The sequence below is a fragment of the Parasteatoda tepidariorum genome, chromosome 8 (genome assembly GCF_982258835.1).
Source record: "Parasteatoda tepidariorum strain Cologne lab strain chromosome 8, Ptep-v5.0, whole genome shotgun sequence".
NCBI classification, from domain to species: domain Eukaryota; kingdom Metazoa; phylum Arthropoda; class Arachnida; order Araneae; family Theridiidae; genus Parasteatoda; species Parasteatoda tepidariorum.
In genome coordinates, this window is record NC_141762.1 from 1 (window position 1) to 20,443 (window position 20,443).

Here is a 20,443-nt window from a genome sequence, read left to right on the forward strand (position 1 = left end):
AGCATACAGTATCAAGTATTAGAAAACTACACTTAAATAATGAAAAGAAACACTCTATATTGAAAATAAAACTAAATCTGCAGTAAAAGGCGGATTTTCATTGATGACACGTGGAAAAATAAGCCAACGACACGTGGTGTTCCCGGGTGGTCACCCTCCCAAGTACTGACCACGCCCGATGATGCTTCACTTCGGGGATCGGACGAGAACCGGTATTTTCATCATGGTATGGCCGTTGACCACTCACCTTCCGTTTTCTCTTGCAATTAGCATAATTAGGAATCGCCAACGCGCGAGACAGGGAGCTCACCTCTTGCTTGCCCTCGATCCGGCCCGACGGGCCGGATCGAAGCGTCCCCCCCACCCCAGCGACCGTTAAGAGAGCGCGTTTGCGAATACTAGATATCCCCCTACTTTTTAAATAACGATTCGGCCAACTGGACACCGTCTGCCGCCCAATTTTATAGCGCCTCTCTTTATCTTTATTAAAATTAGAAGTACTCACCTGTTATACATCGCCCTGGAAAGGGGGGGGGGTTGCCAAGCATCAAAAGCCGTCCTCCTAATCCCCCCCCCCCCCCCCAACAAGACCGAAAAGAAAGCATAAAATTCATTGGAAAACACTTATTTCTTTAGAAATCACTTTTATACGTTATAAAATGCAACAATACCTTTGAAAAGTTATCTAAACAATGAAGTATTTTTCTTTTTAAATTGTTGCACTCATTAACAATGACTTCCTAACGAAATGACCTTTATATTGCATGTTGCTAGCTACTTCAACAATACTGTATTTAATTATACCAAAAGTGGTGGCAGAAGTGAAGAATTTATCTTATTTTAGGTTGAACAATTGGTTAGAATTGAAACCGCATCCCACGACAACAATTACGCCACTTTTTACTTCTTTTTTAAAGAAAAAGTCTAATTTGACACCACTTTTTACCTTTTTTTCTATGAATTATTCATACTAAAATCTGAAAAAGAAACTAATTGAAGCATACAGTATCAAGTATTAGAAAACTACACTTAAATAATGAAAAGAAACACTCTATATTGAAAATAAAACTAAATCTGCAGTAAAAGGCGGATTTTCATTGATGACACGTGGAAAAATAAGCCAACGACACGTGGTGTTCCCGGGTGGTCACCCTCCCAAGTACTGACCACGCCCGATGATGCTTCACTTCGGGGATCGGACGAGAACCGGTATTTTCATCATGGTATGGCCGTTGACCACTCACCTTCCGTTTTCTCTTGCAATTAAGCATAATTAGGAATCGCCAACGCGCGAGACAGGGAGCTCACCTCTTGCTTGCCCTCGATCCGGCCCGACGGGCCGGATCGAAGCGTCCCCCCCACCCCAGCGACCGTTAAGAGAGCGCGTTTGCGAATACTAGATATCCCCCTACTTTTTAAATAACGATTCGGCCAACTGGACACCGTCTGCCGCCCAATTTTATAGCGCCTCTCTTTATCTTTATTAAAATTAGAAGTACTCACCTGTTATACATCGCCCTGGAAAGGGGGGGGGGGTTGCCAAGCATCAAAAGCCGTCCTCCTAATCCCCCCCCCCCCAACAAGACCGAAAAGAAAGCATAAAATTCATTGGAAAACACTTATTTCTTTAGAAATCACTTTTATACGTTATAAAATGCAACAATACCTTTGAAAAGTTATCTAAACAATGAAGTATTTTTCTTTTTAAATTGTTGCACTCATTAACAATGACTTCCTAACGAAATTGACCTTTATATTGCATTGTTGCTAGCTACTTCAACAATACTGTATTTAATTATACCAAAAGTGGTGGCAGAAGTGAAGAATTTATCTTATTTTAGGTTGAACAATTGGTTAGAATTGAAACCGCATCCCACGACAACAATTACGCCACTTTTTACTTCTTTTTTAAAGAAAAAGTCTAATTTGACACCACTTTTTACCTTTTTTTCTATGAATTATTCATACTAAAATCTGAAAAAGAAACTAATTGAAGCATACAGTATCAAGTATTAGAAAACTACACTTAAATAATGAAAAGAAACACTCTATATTGAAAATAAAACTAAATCTGCAGTAAAAGGCGGATTTTCATTGATGACACGTGGAAAAATAAGCCAACGACACGTGGTGTTCCGGGTGGTCACCCTCCCAAGTACTGACCACGCCCGATGATGCTTCACTTCGGGGATCGGACGAGAACCGGTATTTTCATCATGGTATGGCCGTTGACCACTCACCTTCCGTTTTCTCTTGCAATTAAGCATAATTAGGAATCGCCAACGCGCGAGACAGGGAGCTCACCTCTTGCTTGCCCTCGATCCGGCCCGACGGGCCGGATCGAAGCGTCCCCCCCACCCCAGCGACCGTTAAGAGAGCGCGTTTGCGAATACTAGATATCCCCCTACTTTTTAAATAACGATTCGGCCAACTGGACACCGTCTGCCGCCCAATTTTATAGCGCCTCTCTTTATCTTTATTAAAATTAGAAGTACTCACCTGTTATACATCGCCCTGGAAAGGGGGGGGGGTTGCCAAGCATCAAAAGCCGTCCTCCTAATCCCCCCCCCCCCCAACAAGACCGAAAAGAAAGCATAAAATTCATTGGAAAACACTTATTTCTTTAGAAATCACTTTTATACGTTATAAAATGCAACAATACCTTTGAAAAGTTATCTAAACAATGAAGTATTTTTCTTTTTAAATTGTTGCACTCATTAACAATGACTTCCTAACGAAATTGACCTTTATATTGCATTGTTGCTAGCTACTTCAACAATACTGTATTTAATTATACCAAAAGTGGTGGCAGAAGTGAAGAATTTATCTTATTTTAGGTTGAACAATTGGTTAGAATTGAAACCGCATCCCACGACAACAATTACGCCACTTTTTACTTCTTTTTTAAAGAAAAAGTCTAATTTGACACCACTTTTTACCTTTTTTTCTATGAATTATTCATACTAAAATCTGAAAAAGAAACTAATTGAAGCATACAGTATCAAGTATTAGAAAACTACACTTAAATAATGAAAAGAAACACTCTATATTGAAAATAAAACTAAATCTGCAGTAAAAGGCGGATTTTCATTGATGACACGTGGAAAAATAAGCCAACGACACGTGGTGTTCCCGGGTGGTCACCCTCCCAAGTACTGACCACGCCCGATGATGCTTCACTTCGGGGATCGGACGAGAACCGGTATTTTCATCATGGTATGGCCGTTGACCACTCACCTTCCGTTTTCTCTTGCAATTAAGCATAATTAGGAATCGCCAACGCGCGAGACAGGGAGCTCACCTCTTGCTTGCCCTCGATCCGGCCCGACGGGCCGGATCGAAGCGTCCCCCCCACCCCAGCGACCGTTAAGAGAGCGCGTTTGCGAATACTAGATATCCCCCTACTTTTTAAATAACGATTCGGCCAACTGGACACCGTCTGCCGCCCAATTTTATAGCGCCTCTCTTTATCTTTATTAAAATTAGAAGTACTCACCTGTTATACATCGCCCTGGAAAGGGGGGGGGGGTTGCCAAGCATCAAAAGCCGTCCTCCTAATCCCCCCCCCCCCCCAACAAGACCGAAAAGAAAGCATAAAATTCATTGGAAAACACTTATTTCTTTAGAAATCACTTTTATACGTTATAAAATGCAACAATACCTTTGAAAAGTTATCTAAACAATGAAGTATTTTTCTTTTTAAATTGTTGCACTCATTAACAATGACTTCCTAACGAAATTGACCTTTATATTGCATTGTTGCTAGCTACTTCAACAATACTGTATTTAATTATACCAAAAGTGGTGGCAGAAGTGAAGAATTTATCTTATTTTAGGTTGAACAATTGGTTAGAATTGAAACCGCATCCCACGACAACAATTACGCCACTTTTTACTTCTTTTTAAAGAAAAAGTCTAATTTGACACCACTTTTTACCTTTTTTTCTATGAATTATTCATACTAAAATCTGAAAAAGAAACTAATTGAAGCATACAGTATCAAGTATTAGAAAACTACACTTAAATAATGAAAAGAAACACTCTATATTGAAAATAAAACTAAATCTGCAGTAAAAGGCGGATTTTCATTGATGACACGTGGAAAAATAAGCCAACGACACGTGGTGTTCCCGGGTGGTCACCCTCCCAAGTACTGACCACGCCCGATGATGCTTCACTTCGGGGATCGGACGAGAACCGGTATTTTCATCATGGTATGGCCGTTGACCACTCACCTTCCGTTTTCTCTTGCAATTAAGCATAATTAGGAATCGCCAACGCGCGAGACAGGGAGCTCACCTCTTGCTTGCCCTCGATCCGGCCCGACGGGCCGGATCGAAGCGTCCCCCCCACCCCAGCGACCGTTAAGAGAGCGCGTTTGCGAATACTAGATATCCCCCTACTTTTTAAATAACGATTCGGCCAACTGGACACCGTCTGCCGCCCAATTTTATAGCGCCTCTCTTTATCTTTATTAAAATTAGAAGTACTCACCTGTTATACATCGCCCTGGAAAGGGGGGGGGGGGTTGCCAAGCATCAAAAGCCGTCCTCCTAATCCCCCCCCCCCCCCAACAAGACCGAAAAGAAAGCATAAAATTCATTGGAAAACACTTATTTCTTTAGAAATCACTTTTATACGTTATAAAATGCAACAATACCTTTGAAAAGTTATCTAAACAATGAAGTATTTTTCTTTTTAAATTGTTGCACTCATTAACAATGACTTCCTAACGAAATTGACCTTTATATTGCATTGTTGCTAGCTACTTCAACAATACTGTATTTAATTATACCAAAAGTGGTGGCAGAAGTGAAGAATTTATCTTATTTTAGGTTGAACAATTGGTTAGAATTGAAACCGCATCCCACGACAACAATTACGCCACTTTTTACTTCTTTTTTAAAGAAAAAGTCTAATTTGACACCACTTTTTACCTTTTTTTCTATGAATTATTCATACTAAAATCTGAAAAAGAAACTAATTGAAGCATACAGTATCAAGTATTAGAAAACTACACTTAAATAATGAAAAGAAACACTCTATATTGAAAATAAAACTAAATCTGCAGTAAAAGGCGGATTTTCATTGATGACACGTGGAAAAATAAGCCAACGACACGTGGTGTTCCCGGGTGGTCACCCTCCCAAGTACTGACCACGCCCGATGATGCTTCACTTCGGGGATCGGACGAGAACCGGTATTTTCATCATGGTATGGCCGTTGACCACTCACCTTCCGTTTTCTCTTGCAATTAAGCATAATTAGGAATCGCCAACGCGCGAGACAGGGAGCTCACCTCTTGCTTGCCCTCGATCCGGCCCGACGGGCCGGATCGAAGCGTCCCCCCCACCCCAGCGACCGTTAAGAGAGCGCGTTTGCGAATACTAGATATCCCCCTACTTTTTAAATAACGATTCGGCCAACTGGACACCGTCTGCCGCCCAATTTTATAGCGCCTCTCTTTATCTTTATTAAAATTAGAAGTACTCACCTGTTATACATCGCCCTGGAAAGGGGGGGGGGGTTGCCAAGCATCAAAAGCCGTCCTCCTAATCCCCCCCCCCCCCCAACAAGACCGAAAAGAAAGCATAAAATTCATTGGAAAACACTTATTTCTTTAGAAATCACTTTTATACGTTATAAAATGCAACAATACCTTTGAAAAGTTATCTAAACAATGAAGTATTTTTCTTTTTAAATTGTTGCACTCATTAACAATGACTTCCTAACGAAATTGACCTTTATATTGCATTGTTGCTAGCTACTTCAACAATACTGTATTTAATTATACCAAAAGTGGTGGCAGAAGTGAAGAATTTATCTTATTTTAGGTTGAACAATTGGTTAGAATTGAAACCGCATCCCACGACAACAATTACGCCACTTTTTACTTCTTTTTTAAAGAAAAAGTCTAATTTGACACCACTTTTTACCTTTTTTTCTATGAATTATTCATACTAAAATCTGAAAAAGAAACTAATTGAAGCATACAGTATCAAGTATTAGAAAACTACACTTAAATAATGAAAAGAAACACTCTATATTGAAAATAAAACTAAATCTGCAGTAAAAGGCGGATTTTCATTGATGACACGTGGAAAAATAAGCCAACGACACGTGGTGTTCCCGGGTGGTCACCCTCCCAAGTACTGACCACGCCCGATGATGCTTCACTTCGGGGATCGGACGAGAACCGGTATTTTCATCATGGTATGGCCGTTGACCACTCACCTTCCGTTTTCTCTTGCAATTAAGCATAATTAGGAATCGCCAACGCGCGAGACAGGGAGCTCACCTCTTGCTTGCCCTCGATCCGGCCCGACGGGCCGGATCGAAGCGTCCCCCCCACCCCAGCGACCGTTAAGAGAGCGCGTTTGCGAATACTAGATATCCCCCTACTTTTTAAATAACGATTCGGCCAACTGGACACCGTCTGCCGCCCAATTTTATAGCGCCTCTCTTTATCTTTATTAAAATTAGAAGTACTCACCTGTTATACATCGCCCTGGAAAGGGGGGGGGGGGTTGCCAAGCATCAAAAGCCGTCCTCCTAATCCCCCCCCCCCCCAACAAGACCGAAAAGAAAGCATAAAATTCATTGGAAAACACTTATTTCTTTAGAAATCACTTTTATACGTTATAAAATGCAACAATACCTTTGAAAAGTTATCTAAACAATGAAGTATTTTTCTTTTTAAATTGTTGCACTCATTAACAATGACTTCCTAACGAAATTGACCTTTATATTGCATTGTTGCTAGCTACTTCAACAATACTGTATTTAATTATACCAAAAGTGGTGGCAGAAGTGAAGAATTTATCTTATTTTAGGTTGAACAATTGGTTAGAATTGAAACCGCATCCCACGACAACAATTACGCCACTTTTTACTTCTTTTTTAAAGAAAAAGTCTAATTTGACACCACTTTTTACCTTTTTTTCTATGAATTATTCATACTAAAATCTGAAAAAGAAACTAATTGAAGCATACAGTATCAAGTATTAGAAAACTACACTTAAATAATGAAAAGAAACACTCTATATTGAAAATAAAACTAAATCTGCAGTAAAAGGCGGATTTTCATTGATGACACGTGGAAAAATAAGCCAACGACACGTGGTGTTCCCGGGTGGTCACCCTCCCAAGTACTGACCACGCCCGATGATGCTTCACTTCGGGGATCGGACGAGAACCGGTATTTTCATCATGGTATGGCCGTTGACCACTCACCTTCCGTTTTCTCTTGCAATTAAGCATAATTAGGAATCGCCAACGCGCGAGACAGGGAGCTCACCTCTTGCTTGCCCTCGATCCGGCCCGACGGGCCGGATCGAAGCGTCCCCCCCACCCCAGCGACCGTTAAGAGAGCGCGTTTGCGAATACTAGATATCCCCCTACTTTTTAAATAACGATTCGGCCAACTGGACACCGTCTGCCGCCCAATTTTATAGCGCCTCTCTTTATCTTTATTAAAATTAGAAGTACTCACCTGTTATACATCGCCCTGGAAAGGGGGGGGGGGTTGCCAAGCATCAAAAGCCGTCCTCCTAATCCCCCCCCCCCCCAACAAGACCGAAAAGAAAGCATAAAATTCATTGGAAAACACTTATTTCTTTAGAAATCACTTTTATACGTTATAAAATGCAACAATACCTTTGAAAAGTTATCTAAACAATGAAGTATTTTTCTTTTTAAATTGTTGCACTCATTAACAATGACTTCCTAACGAAATTGACCTTTATATTGCATTGTTGCTAGCTACTTCAACAATACTGTATTTAATTATACCAAAAGTGGTGGCAGAAGTGAAGAATTTATCTTATTTTAGGTTGAACAATTGGTTAGAATTGAAACCGCATCCCACGACAACAATTACGCCACTTTTTACTTCTTTTTTAAAGAAAAAGTCTAATTTGACACCACTTTTTACCTTTTTTTCTATGAATTATTCATACTAAAATCTGAAAAAGAAACTAATTGAAGCATACAGTATCAAGTATTAGAAAACTACACTTAAATAATGAAAAGAAACACTCTATATTGAAAATAAAACTAAATCTGCAGTAAAAGGCGGATTTTCATTGATGACACGTGGAAAAATAAGCCAACGACACGTGGTGTTCCCGGGTGGTCACCCTCCCAAGTACTGACCACGCCCGATGATGCTTCACTTCGGGGATCGGACGAGAACCGGTATTTTCATCATGGTATGGCCGTTGACCACTCACCTTCCGTTTTCTCTTGCAATTAAGCATAATTAGGAATCGCCAACGCGCGAGACAGGGAGCTCACCTCTTGCTTGCCCTCGATCCGGCCCGACGGGCCGGATCGAAGCGTCCCCCCCACCCCAGCGACCGTTAAGAGAGACGCGTTTGCGAATACTAGATATCCCCCTACTTTTTAAATAACGATTCGGCCAACTGGACACCGTCTGCCGCCCAATTTTATAGCGCCTCTCTTTATCTTTATTAAAATTAGAAGTACTCACCTGTTATACATCGCCCTGGAAAGGGGGGGGGGTTGCCAAGCATCAAAAGCCGTCCTCCTAATCCCCCCCCCCCCCCAACAAGACCGAAAAGAAAGCATAAAATTCATTGGAAAACACTTATTTCTTTAGAAATCACTTTTATACGTTATAAAATGCAACAATACCTTTGAAAAGTTATCTAAACAATGAAGTATTTTTCTTTTTAAATTGTTGCACTCATTAACAATGACTTCCTAACGAAATTGACCTTTATATTGCATTGTTGCTAGCTACTTCAACAATACTGTATTTAATTATACCAAAAGTGGTGGCAGAAGTGAAGAATTTATCTTATTTTAGGTTGAACAATTGGTTAGAATTGAAACCGCATCCCACGACAACAATTACGCCACTTTTTACTTCTTTTTTAAAGAAAAAGTCTAATTTGACACCACTTTTTACCTTTTTTTCTATGAATTATTCATACTAAAATCTGAAAAAGAAACTAATTGAAGCATACAGTATCAAGTATTAGAAAACTACACTTAAATAATGAAAAGAAACACTCTATATTGAAAATAAAACTAAATCTGCAGTAAAAGGCGGATTTTCATTGATGACACGTGGAAAAATAAGCCAACGACACGTGGTGTTCCCGGGTGGTCACCCTCCCAAGTACTGACCACGCCCGATGATGCTTCACTTCGGGGATCGGACGAGAACCGGTATTTTCATCATGGTATGGCCGTTGACCACTCACCTTCCGTTTTCTCTTGCAATTAAGCATAATTAGGAATCGCCAACGCGCGAGACAGGGAGCTCACCTCTTGCTTGCCCTCGATCCGGCCCGACGGGCCGGATCGAAGCGTCCCCCCCACCCCAGCGACCGTTAAGAGAGCGCGTTTGCGAATACTAGATATCCCCCTACTTTTTAAATAACGATTCGGCCAACTGGACACCGTCTGCCGCCCAATTTTATAGCGCCTCTCTTTATCTTTATTAAAATTAGAAGTACTCACCTGTTATACATCGCCCTGGAAAGGGGGGGGGGGTTGCCAAGCATCAAAAGCCGTCCTCCTAATCCCCCCCCCCCCCAACAAGACCGAAAAGAAAGCATAAAATTCATTGGAAAACACTTATTTCTTTAGAAATCACTTTTATACGTTATAAAATGCAACAATACCTTTGAAAAGTTATCTAAACAATGAAGTATTTTTCTTTTTAAATTGTTGCACTCATTAACAATGACTTCCTAACGAAATTGACCTTTATATTGCATTGTTGCTAGCTACTTCAACAATACTGTATTTAATTATACCAAAAGTGGTGGCAGAAGTGAAGAATTTATCTTATTTTAGGTTGAACAATTGGTTAGAATTGAAACCGCATCCCACGACAACAATTACGCCACTTTTTACTTCTTTTTTAAAGAAAAAGTCTAATTTGACACCACTTTTTACCTTTTTTTCTATGAATTATTCATACTAAAATCTGAAAAAGAAACTAATTGAAGCATACAGTATCAAGTATTAGAAAACTACACTTAAATAATGAAAAGAAACACTCTATATTGAAAATAAAACTAAATCTGCAGTAAAAGGCGGATTTTCATTGATGACACGTGGAAAAATAAGCCAACGACACGTGGTGTTCCCGGGTGGTCACCCTCCCAAGTACTGACCACGCCCGATGATGCTTCACTTCGGGGATCGGACGAGAACCGGTATTTTCATCATGGTATGGCCGTTGACCACTCACCTTCCGTTTTCTCTTGCAATTAAGCATAATTAGGAATCGCCAACGCGCGAGACAGGGAGCTCACCTCTTGCTTGCCCTCGATCCGGCCCGACGGGCCGGATCGAAGCGTCCCCCCCACCCCAGCGACCGTTAAGAGAGCGCGTTTGCGAATACTAGATATCCCCCTACTTTTTAAATAACGATTCGGCCAACTGGACACCGTCTGCCGCCCAATTTTATAGCGCCTCTCTTTATCTTTATTAAAATTAGAAGTACTCACCTGTTATACATCGCCCTGGAAAGGGGGGGGGGGTTGCCAAGCATCAAAAGCCGTCCTCCTAATCCCCCCCCCCCCAACAAGACCGAAAAGAAAGCATAAAATTCATTGGAAAACACTTATTTCTTTAGAAATCACTTTTATACGTTATAAAATGCAACAATACCTTTGAAAAGTTATCTAAACAATGAAGTATTTTTCTTTTTAAATTGTTGCACTCATTAACAATGACTTCCTAACGAAATTGACCTTTATATTGCATTGTTGCTAGCTACTTCAACAATACTGTATTTAATTATACCAAAAGTGGTGGCAGAAGTGAAGAATTTATCTTATTTTAGGTTGAACAATTGGTTAGAATTGAAACCGCATCCCACGACAACAATTACGCCACTTTTTACTTCTTTTTTAAAGAAAAAGTCTAATTTGACACCACTTTTTACCTTTTTTTCTATGAATTATTCATACTAAAATCTGAAAAAGAAACTAATTGAAGCATACAGTATCAAGTATTAGAAAACTACACTTAAATAATGAAAAGAAACACTCTATATTGAAAATAAAACTAAATCTGCAGTAAAAGGCGGATTTTCATTGATGACACGTGGAAAAATAAGCCAACGACACGTGGTGTTCCCGGGTGGTCACCCTCCCAAGTACTGACCACGCCCGATGATGCTTCACTTCGGGGATCGGACGAGAACCGGTATTTTCATCATGGTATGGCCGTTGACCACTCACCTTCCGTTTTCTCTTGCAATTAAGCATAATTAGGAATCGCCAACGCGCGAGACAGGGAGCTCACCTCTTGCTTGCCCTCGATCCGGCCCGACGGGCCGGATCGAAGCGTCCCCCCCACCCCAGCGACCGTTAAGAGAGCGCGTTTGCGAATACTAGATATCCCCCTACTTTTTAAATAACGATTCGGCCAACTGGACACCGTCTGCCGCCCAATTTTATAGCGCCTCTCTTTATCTTTATTAAAATTAGAAGTACTCACCTGTTATACATCGCCCTGGAAAGGGGGGGGGGGTTGCCAAGCATCAAAAGCCGTCCTCCTAATCCCCCCCCCCCCCCAACAAGACCGAAAAGAAAGCATAAAATTCATTGGAAAACACTTATTTCTTTAGAAATCACTTTTATACGTTATAAAATGCAACAATACCTTTGAAAAGTTATCTAAACAATGAAGTATTTTTCTTTTTAAATTGTTGCACTCATTAACAATGACTTCCTAACGAAATTGACCTTTATATTGCATTGTTGCTAGCTACTTCAACAATACTGTATTTAATTATACCAAAAGTGGTGGCAGAAGTGAAGAATTTATCTTATTTTAGGTTGAACAATTGGTTAGAATTGAAACCGCATCCCACGACAACAATTACGCCACTTTTTACTTCTTTTTTAAAGAAAAAGTCTAATTTGACACCACTTTTTACCTTTTTTTCTATGAATTATTCATACTAAAATCTGAAAAAGAAACTAATTGAAGCATACAGTATCAAGTATTAGAAAACTACACTTAAATAATGAAAAGAAACACTCTATATTGAAAATAAAACTAAATCTGCAGTAAAAGGCGGATTTTCATTGATGACACGTGGAAAAATAAGCCAACGACACGTGGTGTTCCCGGGTGGTCACCCTCCCAAGTACTGACCACGCCCGATGATGCTTCACTTCGGGGATCGGACGAGAACCGGTATTTTCATCATGGTATGGCCGTTGACCACTCACCTTCCGTTTTCTCTTGCAATTAAGCATAATTAGGAATCGCCAACGCGCGAGACAGGGAGCTCACCTCTTGCTTGCCCTCGATCCGGCCCGACGGGCCGGATCGAAGCGTCCCCCCCACCCCAGCGACCGTTAAGAGAGCGCGTTTGCGAATACTAGATATCCCCCTACTTTTTAAATAACGATTCGGCCAACTGGACACCGTCTGCCGCCCAATTTTATAGCGCCTCTCTTTATCTTTATTAAAATTAGAAGTACTCACCTGTTATACATCGCCCTGGAAAGGGGGGGGGGGTTGCCAAGCATCAAAAGCCGTCCTCCTAATCCCCCCCCCCCCCAACAAGACCGAAAAGAAAGCATAAAATTCATTGGAAAACACTTATTTCTTTAGAAATCACTTTTATACGTTATAAAATGCAACAATACCTTTGAAAAGTTATCTAAACAATGAAGTATTTTTCTTTTTAAATTGTTGCACTCATTAACAATGACTTCCTAACGAAATTGACCTTTATATTGCATTGTTGCTAGCTACTTCAACAATACTGTATTTAATTATACCAAAAGTGGTGGCAGAAGTGAAGAATTTATCTTATTTTAGGTTGAACAATTGGTTAGAATTGAAACCGCATCCCACGACAACAATTACGCCACTTTTTACTTCTTTTTAAAGAAAAAGTCTAATTTGACACCACTTTTTACCTTTTTTTCTATGAATTATTCATACTAAAATCTGAAAAAGAAACTAATTGAAGCATACAGTATCAAGTATTAGAAAACTACACTTAAATAATGAAAAGAAACACTCTATATTGAAAATAAAACTAAATCTGCAGTAAAAGGCGGATTTTCATTGATGACACGTGGAAAAATAAGCCAACGACACGTGGTGTTCCCGGGTGGTCACCCTCCCAAGTACTGACCACGCCCGATGATGCTTCACTTCGGGGATCGGACGAGAACCGGTATTTTCATCATGGTATGGCCGTTGACCACTCACCTTCCGTTTTCTCTTGCAATTAAGCATAATTAGGAATCGCCAACGCGCGAGACAGGGAGCTCACCTCTTGCTTGCCCTCGATCCGGCCCGACGGGCCGGATCGAAGCGTCCCCCCCACCCCAGCGACCGTTAAGAGAGCGCGTTTGCGAATACTAGATATCCCCCTACTTTTTAAATAACGATTCGGCCAACTGGACACCGTCTGCCGCCCAATTTTATAGCGCCTCTCTTTATCTTTATTAAAATTAGAAGTACTCACCTGTTATACATCGCCCTGGAAAGGGGGGGGGGGTTGCCAAGCATCAAAAGCCGTCCTCCTAATCCCCCCCCCCCCCAACAAGACCGAAAAGAAAGCATAAAATTCATTGGAAAACACTTATTTCTTTAGAAATCACTTTTATACGTTATAAAATGCAACAATACCTTTGAAAAGTTATCTAAACAATGAAGTATTTTTCTTTTTAAATTGTTGCACTCATTAACAATGACTTCCTAACGAAATTGACCTTTATATTGCATTGTTGCTAGCTACTTCAACAATACTGTATTTAATTATACCAAAAGTGGTGGCAGAAGTGAAGAATTTATCTTATTTTAGGTTGAACAATTGGTTAGAATTGAAACCGCATCCCACGACAACAATTACGCCACTTTTTACTTCTTTTTTAAAGAAAAAGTCTAATTTGACACCACTTTTTACCTTTTTTTCTATGAATTATTCATACTAAAATCTGAAAAAGAAACTAATTGAAGCATACAGTATCAAGTATTAGAAAACTACACTTAAATAATGAAAAGAAACACTCTATATTGAAAATAAAACTAAATCTGCAGTAAAAGGCGGATTTTCATTGATGACACGTGGAAAAATAAGCCAACGACACGTGGTGTTCCCGGGTGGTCACCCTCCCAAGTACTGACCACGACCCGATGATGCTTCACTTCGGGGATCGGACGAGAACCGGTATTTTCATCATGGTATGGCCGTTGACCACTCACCTTCCGTTTTCTCTTGCAATTAAGCATAATTAGGAATCGCCAACGCGCGAGACAGGGAGCTCACCTCTTGCTTGCCCTCGATCCGGCCCGACGGGCCGGATCGAAGCGTCCCCCCCACCCCAGCGACCGTTAAGAGAGCGCGTTTGCGAATACTAGATATCCCCCTACTTTTTAAATAACGATTCGGCCAACTGGACACCGTCTGCCGCCCAATTTTATAGCGCCTCTCTTTATCTTTATTAAAATTAGAAGTACTCACCTGTTATACATCGCCCTGGAAAGGGGGGGGGGGTTGCCAAGCATCAAAAGCCGTCCTCCTAATCCCCCCCCCCCCCAACAAGACCGAAAAGAAAGCATAAAATTCATTGGAAAACACTTATTTCTTTAGAAATCACTTTTATACGTTATAAAATGCAACAATACCTTTGAAAAGTTATCTAAACAATGAAGTATTTTTCTTTTTAAATTGTTGCACTCATTAACAATGACTTCCTAACGAAATTGACCTTTATATTGCATTGTTGCTAGCTACTTCAACAATACTGTATTTAATTATACCAAAAGTGGTGGCAGAAGTGAAGAATTTATCTTATTTTAGGTTGAACAATTGGTTAGAATTGAAACCGCATCCCACGACAACAATTACGCCACTTTTTACTTCTTTTTTAAAGAAAAAGTCTAATTTGACACCACTTTTTACCTTTTTTTCTATGAATTATTCATACTAAAATCTGAAAAAGAAACTAATTGAAGCATACAGTATCAAGTATTAGAAAACTACACTTAAATAATGAAAAGAAACACTCTATATTGAAAATAAAACTAAATCTGCAGTAAAAGGCGGATTTTCATTGATGACACGTGGAAAAATAAGCCAACGACACGTGGTGTTCCCGGGTGGTCACCCTCCCAAGTACTGACCACGCCCGATGATGCTTCACTTCGGGGATCGGACGAGAACCGGTATTTTCATCATGGTATGGCCGTTGACCACTCACCTTCCGTTTTCTCTTGCAATTAAGCATAATTAGGAATCGCCAACGCGCGAGACAGGGAGCTCACCTCTTGCTTGCCCTCGATCCGGCCCGACGGGCCGGATCGAAGCGTCCCCCCCACCCCAGCGACCGTTAAGAGAGCGCGTTTGCGAATACTAGATATCCCCCTACTTTTTAAATAACGATTCGGCCAACTGGACACCGTCTGCCGCCCAATTTTATAGCGCCTCTCTTTATCTTTATTAAAATTAGAAGTACTCACCTGTTATACATCGCCCTGGAAAGGGGGGGGGGGTTGCCAAGCATCAAAAGCCGTCCTCCTAATCCCCCCCCCCCCCCAACAAGACCGAAAAGAAAGCATAAAATTCATTGGAAAACACTTATTTCTTTAGAAATCACTTTTATACGTTATAAAATGCAACAATACCTTTGAAAAGTTATCTAAACAATGAAGTATTTTTCTTTTTAAATTGTTGCACTCATTAACAATGACTTCCTAACGAAATTGACCTTTATATTGCATTGTTGCTAGCTACTTCAACAATACTGTATTTAATTATACCAAAAGTGGTGGCAGAAGTGAAGAATTTATCTTATTTTAGGTTGAACAATTGGTTAGAATTGAAACCGCATCCCACGACAACAATTACGCCACTTTTTACTTCTTTTTTAAAGAAAAAGTCTAATTTGACACCACTTTTTACCTTTTTTTCTATGAATTATTCATACTAAAATCTGAAAAAGAAACTAATTGAAGCATACAGTATCAAGTATTAGAAAACTACACTTAAATAATGAAAAGAAACACTCTATATTGAAAATAAAACTAAATCTGCAGTAAAAGGCGGATTTTCATTGATGACACGTGGAAAAAATAAGCCAACGACACGTGGTGTTCCCGGGTGGTCACCCTCCCAAGTACTGACCACGCCCGATGATGCTTCACTTCGGGGATCGGACGAGAACCGGTATTTTCATCATGGTATGGCCGTTGACCACTCACCTTCCGTTTTCTCTTGCAATTAAGCATAATTAGGAATCGCCAACGCGCGAGACAGGGAGCTCACCTCTTGCTTGCCCTCGATCCGGCCCGACGGGCCGGATCGAAGCGTCCCCCCCACCCCAGCGACCGTTAAGAGAGCGCGTTTGCGAATACTAGATATCCCCCTACTTTTTAAATAACGATTCGGCCAACTGGACACCGTCTGCCGCCCAATTTTATAGCGCCTCTCTTTATCTTTATTAAAATTAGAAGTACTCACCTGTTATACATCGCCCTGGAAAGGGGGGGGGGGGTTGCCAAGCATCAAAAGCCGTCCTCCTAATCCCCCCCCCCCCCAACAAGACCGAAAAGAAAGCATAAAATTCATTGGAAAACACTTATTTCTTTAGAAATCACTTTTATACGTTATAAAATGCAACAATACCTTTGAAAAGTTATCTAAACAATGAAGTATTTTTCTTTTTAAATTGTTGCACTCATTAACAATGACTTCCTAACGAAATTGACCTTTATATTGCATTGTTGCTAGCTACTTCAACAATACTGTATTTAATTATACCAAAAGTGGTGGCAGAAGTGAAGAATTTATCTTATTTTAGGTTGAACAATTGGTTAGAATTGAAACCGCATCCCACGACAACAATTACGCCACTTTTTACTTCTTTTTTAAAGAAAAAGTCTAATTTGACACCACTTTTTACCTTTTTTTCTATGAATTATTCATACTAAAATCTGAAAAAGAAACTAATTGAAGCATACAGTATCAAGTATTAGAAAACTACACTTAAATAATGAAAAGAAACACTCTATATTGAAAATAAAACTAAATCTGCAGTAAAAGGCGGATTCATTGATGACACGTGGAAAAATAAGCCAACGACACGTGGTGTTCCCGGGTGGTCACCCTCCCAAGTACTGACCACGCCCGATGATGCTTCACTTCGGGGATCGGACGAGAACCGGTATTTTCATCATGGTATGGCCGTTGACCACTCACCTTCCGTTTTCTCTTGCAATTAAGCATAATTAGGAATCGCCAACGCGCGAGACAGGGAGCTCACCTCTTGCTTGCCCTCGATCCGGCCCGACGGGCCGGATCGAAGCGTCCCCCCCACCCCAGCGACCGTTAAGAGAGCGCGTTTGCGAATACTAGATATCCCCCTACTTTTTAAATAACGATTCGGCCAACTGGACACCGTCTGCCGCCCAATTTTATAGCGCCTCTCTTTATCTTTATTAAAATTAGAAGTACTCACCTGTTATACATCGCCCTGGAAAGGGGGGGGGGGTTGCCAAGCATCAAAAGCCGTCCTCCTAATCCCCCCCCCCCCCAACAAGACCGAAAAGAAAGCATAAAATTCATTGGAAAACACTTATTTCTTTAGAAATCACTTTTATACGTTATAAAATGCAACAATACCTTTGAAAAGTTATCTAAACAATGAAGTATTTTTCTTTTTAAATTGTTGCACTCATTAACAATGACTTCCTAACGAAATTGACCTTTATATTGCATTGTTGCTAGCTACTTCAACAATACTGTATTTAATTATACCAAAAGTGGTGGCAGAAGTGAAGAATTTATCTTATTTTAGGTTGAACAATTGGTTAGAATTGAAACCGCATCCCACGACAACAATTACGCCACTTTTTACTTCTTTTTTAAAGAAAAAGTCTAATTTGACACCACTTTTTACCTTTTTTTCTATGAATTATTCATACTAAAATCTGAAAAAGAAACTAATTGAAGCATACAGTATCAAGTATTAGAAAACTACACTTAAATAATGAAAAGAAACACTCTATATTGAAAATAAAACTAAATCTGCAGTAAAAGGCGGATTTTCATTGATGACACGTGGAAAAATAAGCCAACGACACGTGGTGTTCCCGGGTGGTCACCCTCCCAAGTACTGACCACGCCCGATGATGCTTCACTTCGGGGATCGGACGAGAACCGGTATTTTCATCATGGTATGGCCGTTGACCACTCACCTTCCGTTTTCTCTTGCAATTAAGCATAATTAGGAATCGCCAACGCGCGAGACAGGGAGCTCACCTCTTGCTTGCCCTCGATCCGGCCCGACGGGCCGGATCGAAGCGTCCCCCCCACCCCAGCGACCGTTAAGAGAGCGCGTTTGCGAATACTAGATATCCCCCTACTTTTTAAATAACGATTCGGCCAACTGGACACCGTCTGCCGCCCAATTTTATAGCGCCTCTCTTTATCTTTATTAAAATTAGAAGTACTCACCTGTTATACATCGCCCTGGAAAGGGGGGGGGGGTTGCCAAGCATCAAAAGCCGTCCTCCTAATCCCCCCCCCCCCCCAACAAGACCGAAAAGAAAGCATAAAATTCATTGGAAAACACTTATTTCTTTAGAAATCACTTTTATACGTTATAAAATGCAACAATACCTTTGAAAAGTTATCTAAACAATGAAGTATTTTTCTTTTTAAATTGTTGCACTCATTAACAATGACTTCCTAACGAAATTGACCTTTATATTGCATTGTTGCTAGCTACTTCAACAATACTGTATTTAATTATACCAAAAGTGGTGGCAGAAGTGAAGAATTTATCTTATTTTAGGTTGAACAATTGGTTAGAATTGAAACCGCATCCCACGACAACAATTACGCCACTTTTTACTTCTTTTTTAAAGAAAAAGTCTAATTTGACACCACTTTTTACCTTTTTTTCTATGAATTATTCATACTAAAATCTGAAAAAGAAACTAATTGAAGCATACAGTATCAAGTATTAGAAAACTACACTTAAATAATGAAAAGAAACACTCTATATTGAAAATAAAACTAAATCTGCAGTAAAAGGCGGATTTTCATTGATGACACGTGGAAAAATAAGCCAACGACACGTGGTGTTCCCGGGTGGTCACCCTCCCAAGTACTGACCACGCCCGATGATGCTTCACTTCGGGGATCGGACGAGAACCGGTATTTTCATCATGGTATGGCCGTTGACCACTCACCTTCCGTTTTCTCTTGCAATTAAGCATAATTAGGAATCGCCAACGCGCGAGACAGGGAGCTCACCTCTTGCTTGCCCTCGATCCGGCCCGACGGGCCGGATCGAAGCGTCCCCCCCACCCCAGCGACCGTTAAGAGAGCGCGTTTGCGAATACTAGATATCCCCCTACTTTTTAAATAACGATTCGGCCAACTGGACACCGTCTGCCGCCCAATTTTATAGCGCCTCTCTTTATCTTTATTAAAATTAGAAGTACTCACCTGTTATACATCGCCCTGGAAAGGGGGGGGGGGTTGCCAAGCATCAAAAGCCGTCCTCCTAATCCCCCCCCCCCCAACAAGACCGAAAAGAAAGCATAAAATTCATTGGAAAACACTTATTTCTTTAGAAATCACTTTTATACGTTATAAAATGCAACAATACCTTTGAAAAGTTATCTAAACAATGAAGTATTTTTCTTTTTAAATTGTTGCACTCATTAACAATGACTTCCTAACGAAATTGACCTTTATATTGCATTGTTGCTAGCTACTTCAACAATACTGTATTTAATTATACCAAAAGTGGTGGCAGAAGTGAAGAATTTATCTTATTTTAGGTTGAACAATTGGTTAGAATTGAAACCGCATCCCACGACAACAATTACGCCACTTTTTACTTCTTTTTTAAAGAAAAAGTCTAATTTGACACCACTTTTTACCTTTTTTTCTATGAATTATTCATACTAAAATCTGAAAAAGAAACTAATTGAAGCATACAGTATCAAGTATTAGAAAACTACACTTAAATAATGAAAAGAAACACTCTATATTGAAAATAAAACTAAATCTGCAGTAAAAGGCGGATTTTCATTGATGACACGTGGAAAAATAAGCCAACGACACGTGGTGTTCCCGGGTGGTCACCCTCCCAAGTACTGACCACGCCCGATGATGCTTCACTTCGGGGATCGGACGAGAACCGGTATTTTCATCATGGTATGGCCGTTGACCACTCACCTTCCGTTTTCTCTTGCAATTAAGCATAATTAGGAATCGCCAACGCGCGAGACAGGGAGCTCACCTCTTGCTTGCCCTCGATCCGGCCCGACGGGCCGGATCGAAGCGTCCCCCCCACCCCAGCGACCGTTAAGAGAGCGCGTTTGCGAATACTAGATATCCCCCTACTTTTTAAATAACGATTCGGCCAACTGGACACCGTCTGCCGCCCAATTTTATAGCGCCTCTCTTTAT

General features: G+C 40.5%; 19 non-coding genes and 2 pseudogenes across 19 annotated transcripts; all 21 read right to left on the reverse strand.

Annotated features, from left to right (window-relative positions):
- Nucleotides 1-121: 121 nt before the first annotated feature.
- LOC147805192 (5S ribosomal RNA) lies at nucleotides 122-240 on the reverse strand. Its single transcript, XR_015428779.1, has one exon. It is a non-coding gene; the product is annotated as a 5S ribosomal RNA (ribosomal RNA).
- An 878-nt stretch (nucleotides 241-1,118) lies between these two features.
- LOC147805193 (5S ribosomal RNA) lies at nucleotides 1,119-1,237 on the reverse strand. Its single transcript, XR_015428780.1, has one exon. It is a non-coding gene; the product is annotated as a 5S ribosomal RNA (ribosomal RNA).
- Nucleotides 1,238-2,115: 878 nt separating this feature from the next.
- Nucleotides 2,116-2,233, reverse strand: LOC147805194 (5S ribosomal RNA; annotated as a pseudogene).
- Nucleotides 2,234-3,111: 878 nt separating this feature from the next.
- On the reverse strand, nucleotides 3,112-3,230 carry LOC147805195 (5S ribosomal RNA). Its single transcript, XR_015428781.1, has one exon. It is a non-coding gene; the product is annotated as a 5S ribosomal RNA (ribosomal RNA).
- An 879-nt stretch (nucleotides 3,231-4,109) lies between these two features.
- LOC147805196 (5S ribosomal RNA) lies at nucleotides 4,110-4,228 on the reverse strand. Its single transcript, XR_015428782.1, has one exon. It is a non-coding gene; the product is annotated as a 5S ribosomal RNA (ribosomal RNA).
- An 881-nt stretch (nucleotides 4,229-5,109) lies between these two features.
- Nucleotides 5,110-5,228, reverse strand: LOC147805197 (5S ribosomal RNA). Its single transcript, XR_015428783.1, has one exon. It is a non-coding gene; the product is annotated as a 5S ribosomal RNA (ribosomal RNA).
- Nucleotides 5,229-6,108: 880 nt separating this feature from the next.
- On the reverse strand, nucleotides 6,109-6,227 carry LOC147805198 (5S ribosomal RNA). The gene has a single exon (XR_015428785.1). It is a non-coding gene; the product is annotated as a 5S ribosomal RNA (ribosomal RNA).
- Nucleotides 6,228-7,107: 880 nt separating this feature from the next.
- On the reverse strand, nucleotides 7,108-7,226 carry LOC147805199 (5S ribosomal RNA). Its single transcript, XR_015428786.1, has one exon. It is a non-coding gene; the product is annotated as a 5S ribosomal RNA (ribosomal RNA).
- Nucleotides 7,227-8,105: 879 nt separating this feature from the next.
- Nucleotides 8,106-8,224, reverse strand: LOC147805200 (5S ribosomal RNA). Its single transcript, XR_015428787.1, has one exon. It is a non-coding gene; the product is annotated as a 5S ribosomal RNA (ribosomal RNA).
- Nucleotides 8,225-9,104: 880 nt separating this feature from the next.
- LOC147805201 (5S ribosomal RNA) lies at nucleotides 9,105-9,223 on the reverse strand. The gene has a single exon (XR_015428788.1). It is a non-coding gene; the product is annotated as a 5S ribosomal RNA (ribosomal RNA).
- An 879-nt stretch (nucleotides 9,224-10,102) lies between these two features.
- Nucleotides 10,103-10,221, reverse strand: LOC147805202 (5S ribosomal RNA). The gene has a single exon (XR_015428789.1). It is a non-coding gene; the product is annotated as a 5S ribosomal RNA (ribosomal RNA).
- An 878-nt stretch (nucleotides 10,222-11,099) lies between these two features.
- On the reverse strand, nucleotides 11,100-11,218 carry LOC147805203 (5S ribosomal RNA). The gene has a single exon (XR_015428790.1). It is a non-coding gene; the product is annotated as a 5S ribosomal RNA (ribosomal RNA).
- Nucleotides 11,219-12,098: 880 nt separating this feature from the next.
- LOC147805204 (5S ribosomal RNA) lies at nucleotides 12,099-12,217 on the reverse strand. The gene has a single exon (XR_015428791.1). It is a non-coding gene; the product is annotated as a 5S ribosomal RNA (ribosomal RNA).
- An 878-nt stretch (nucleotides 12,218-13,095) lies between these two features.
- Nucleotides 13,096-13,214, reverse strand: LOC147805205 (5S ribosomal RNA). The gene has a single exon (XR_015428792.1). It is a non-coding gene; the product is annotated as a 5S ribosomal RNA (ribosomal RNA).
- Nucleotides 13,215-14,093: 879 nt separating this feature from the next.
- Nucleotides 14,094-14,213, reverse strand: LOC147805206 (5S ribosomal RNA; annotated as a pseudogene).
- An 879-nt stretch (nucleotides 14,214-15,092) lies between these two features.
- On the reverse strand, nucleotides 15,093-15,211 carry LOC147805207 (5S ribosomal RNA). Its single transcript, XR_015428793.1, has one exon. It is a non-coding gene; the product is annotated as a 5S ribosomal RNA (ribosomal RNA).
- An 881-nt stretch (nucleotides 15,212-16,092) lies between these two features.
- On the reverse strand, nucleotides 16,093-16,211 carry LOC147805208 (5S ribosomal RNA). Its single transcript, XR_015428794.1, has one exon. It is a non-coding gene; the product is annotated as a 5S ribosomal RNA (ribosomal RNA).
- An 878-nt stretch (nucleotides 16,212-17,089) lies between these two features.
- Nucleotides 17,090-17,208, reverse strand: LOC147805209 (5S ribosomal RNA). Its single transcript, XR_015428796.1, has one exon. It is a non-coding gene; the product is annotated as a 5S ribosomal RNA (ribosomal RNA).
- An 879-nt stretch (nucleotides 17,209-18,087) lies between these two features.
- Nucleotides 18,088-18,206, reverse strand: LOC147805210 (5S ribosomal RNA). Its single transcript, XR_015428797.1, has one exon. It is a non-coding gene; the product is annotated as a 5S ribosomal RNA (ribosomal RNA).
- Nucleotides 18,207-19,086: 880 nt separating this feature from the next.
- On the reverse strand, nucleotides 19,087-19,205 carry LOC147805211 (5S ribosomal RNA). The gene has a single exon (XR_015428798.1). It is a non-coding gene; the product is annotated as a 5S ribosomal RNA (ribosomal RNA).
- An 878-nt stretch (nucleotides 19,206-20,083) lies between these two features.
- On the reverse strand, nucleotides 20,084-20,202 carry LOC147805212 (5S ribosomal RNA). The gene has a single exon (XR_015428799.1). It is a non-coding gene; the product is annotated as a 5S ribosomal RNA (ribosomal RNA).
- Between the last annotated feature and the right edge of the window lie 241 nt (nucleotides 20,203-20,443).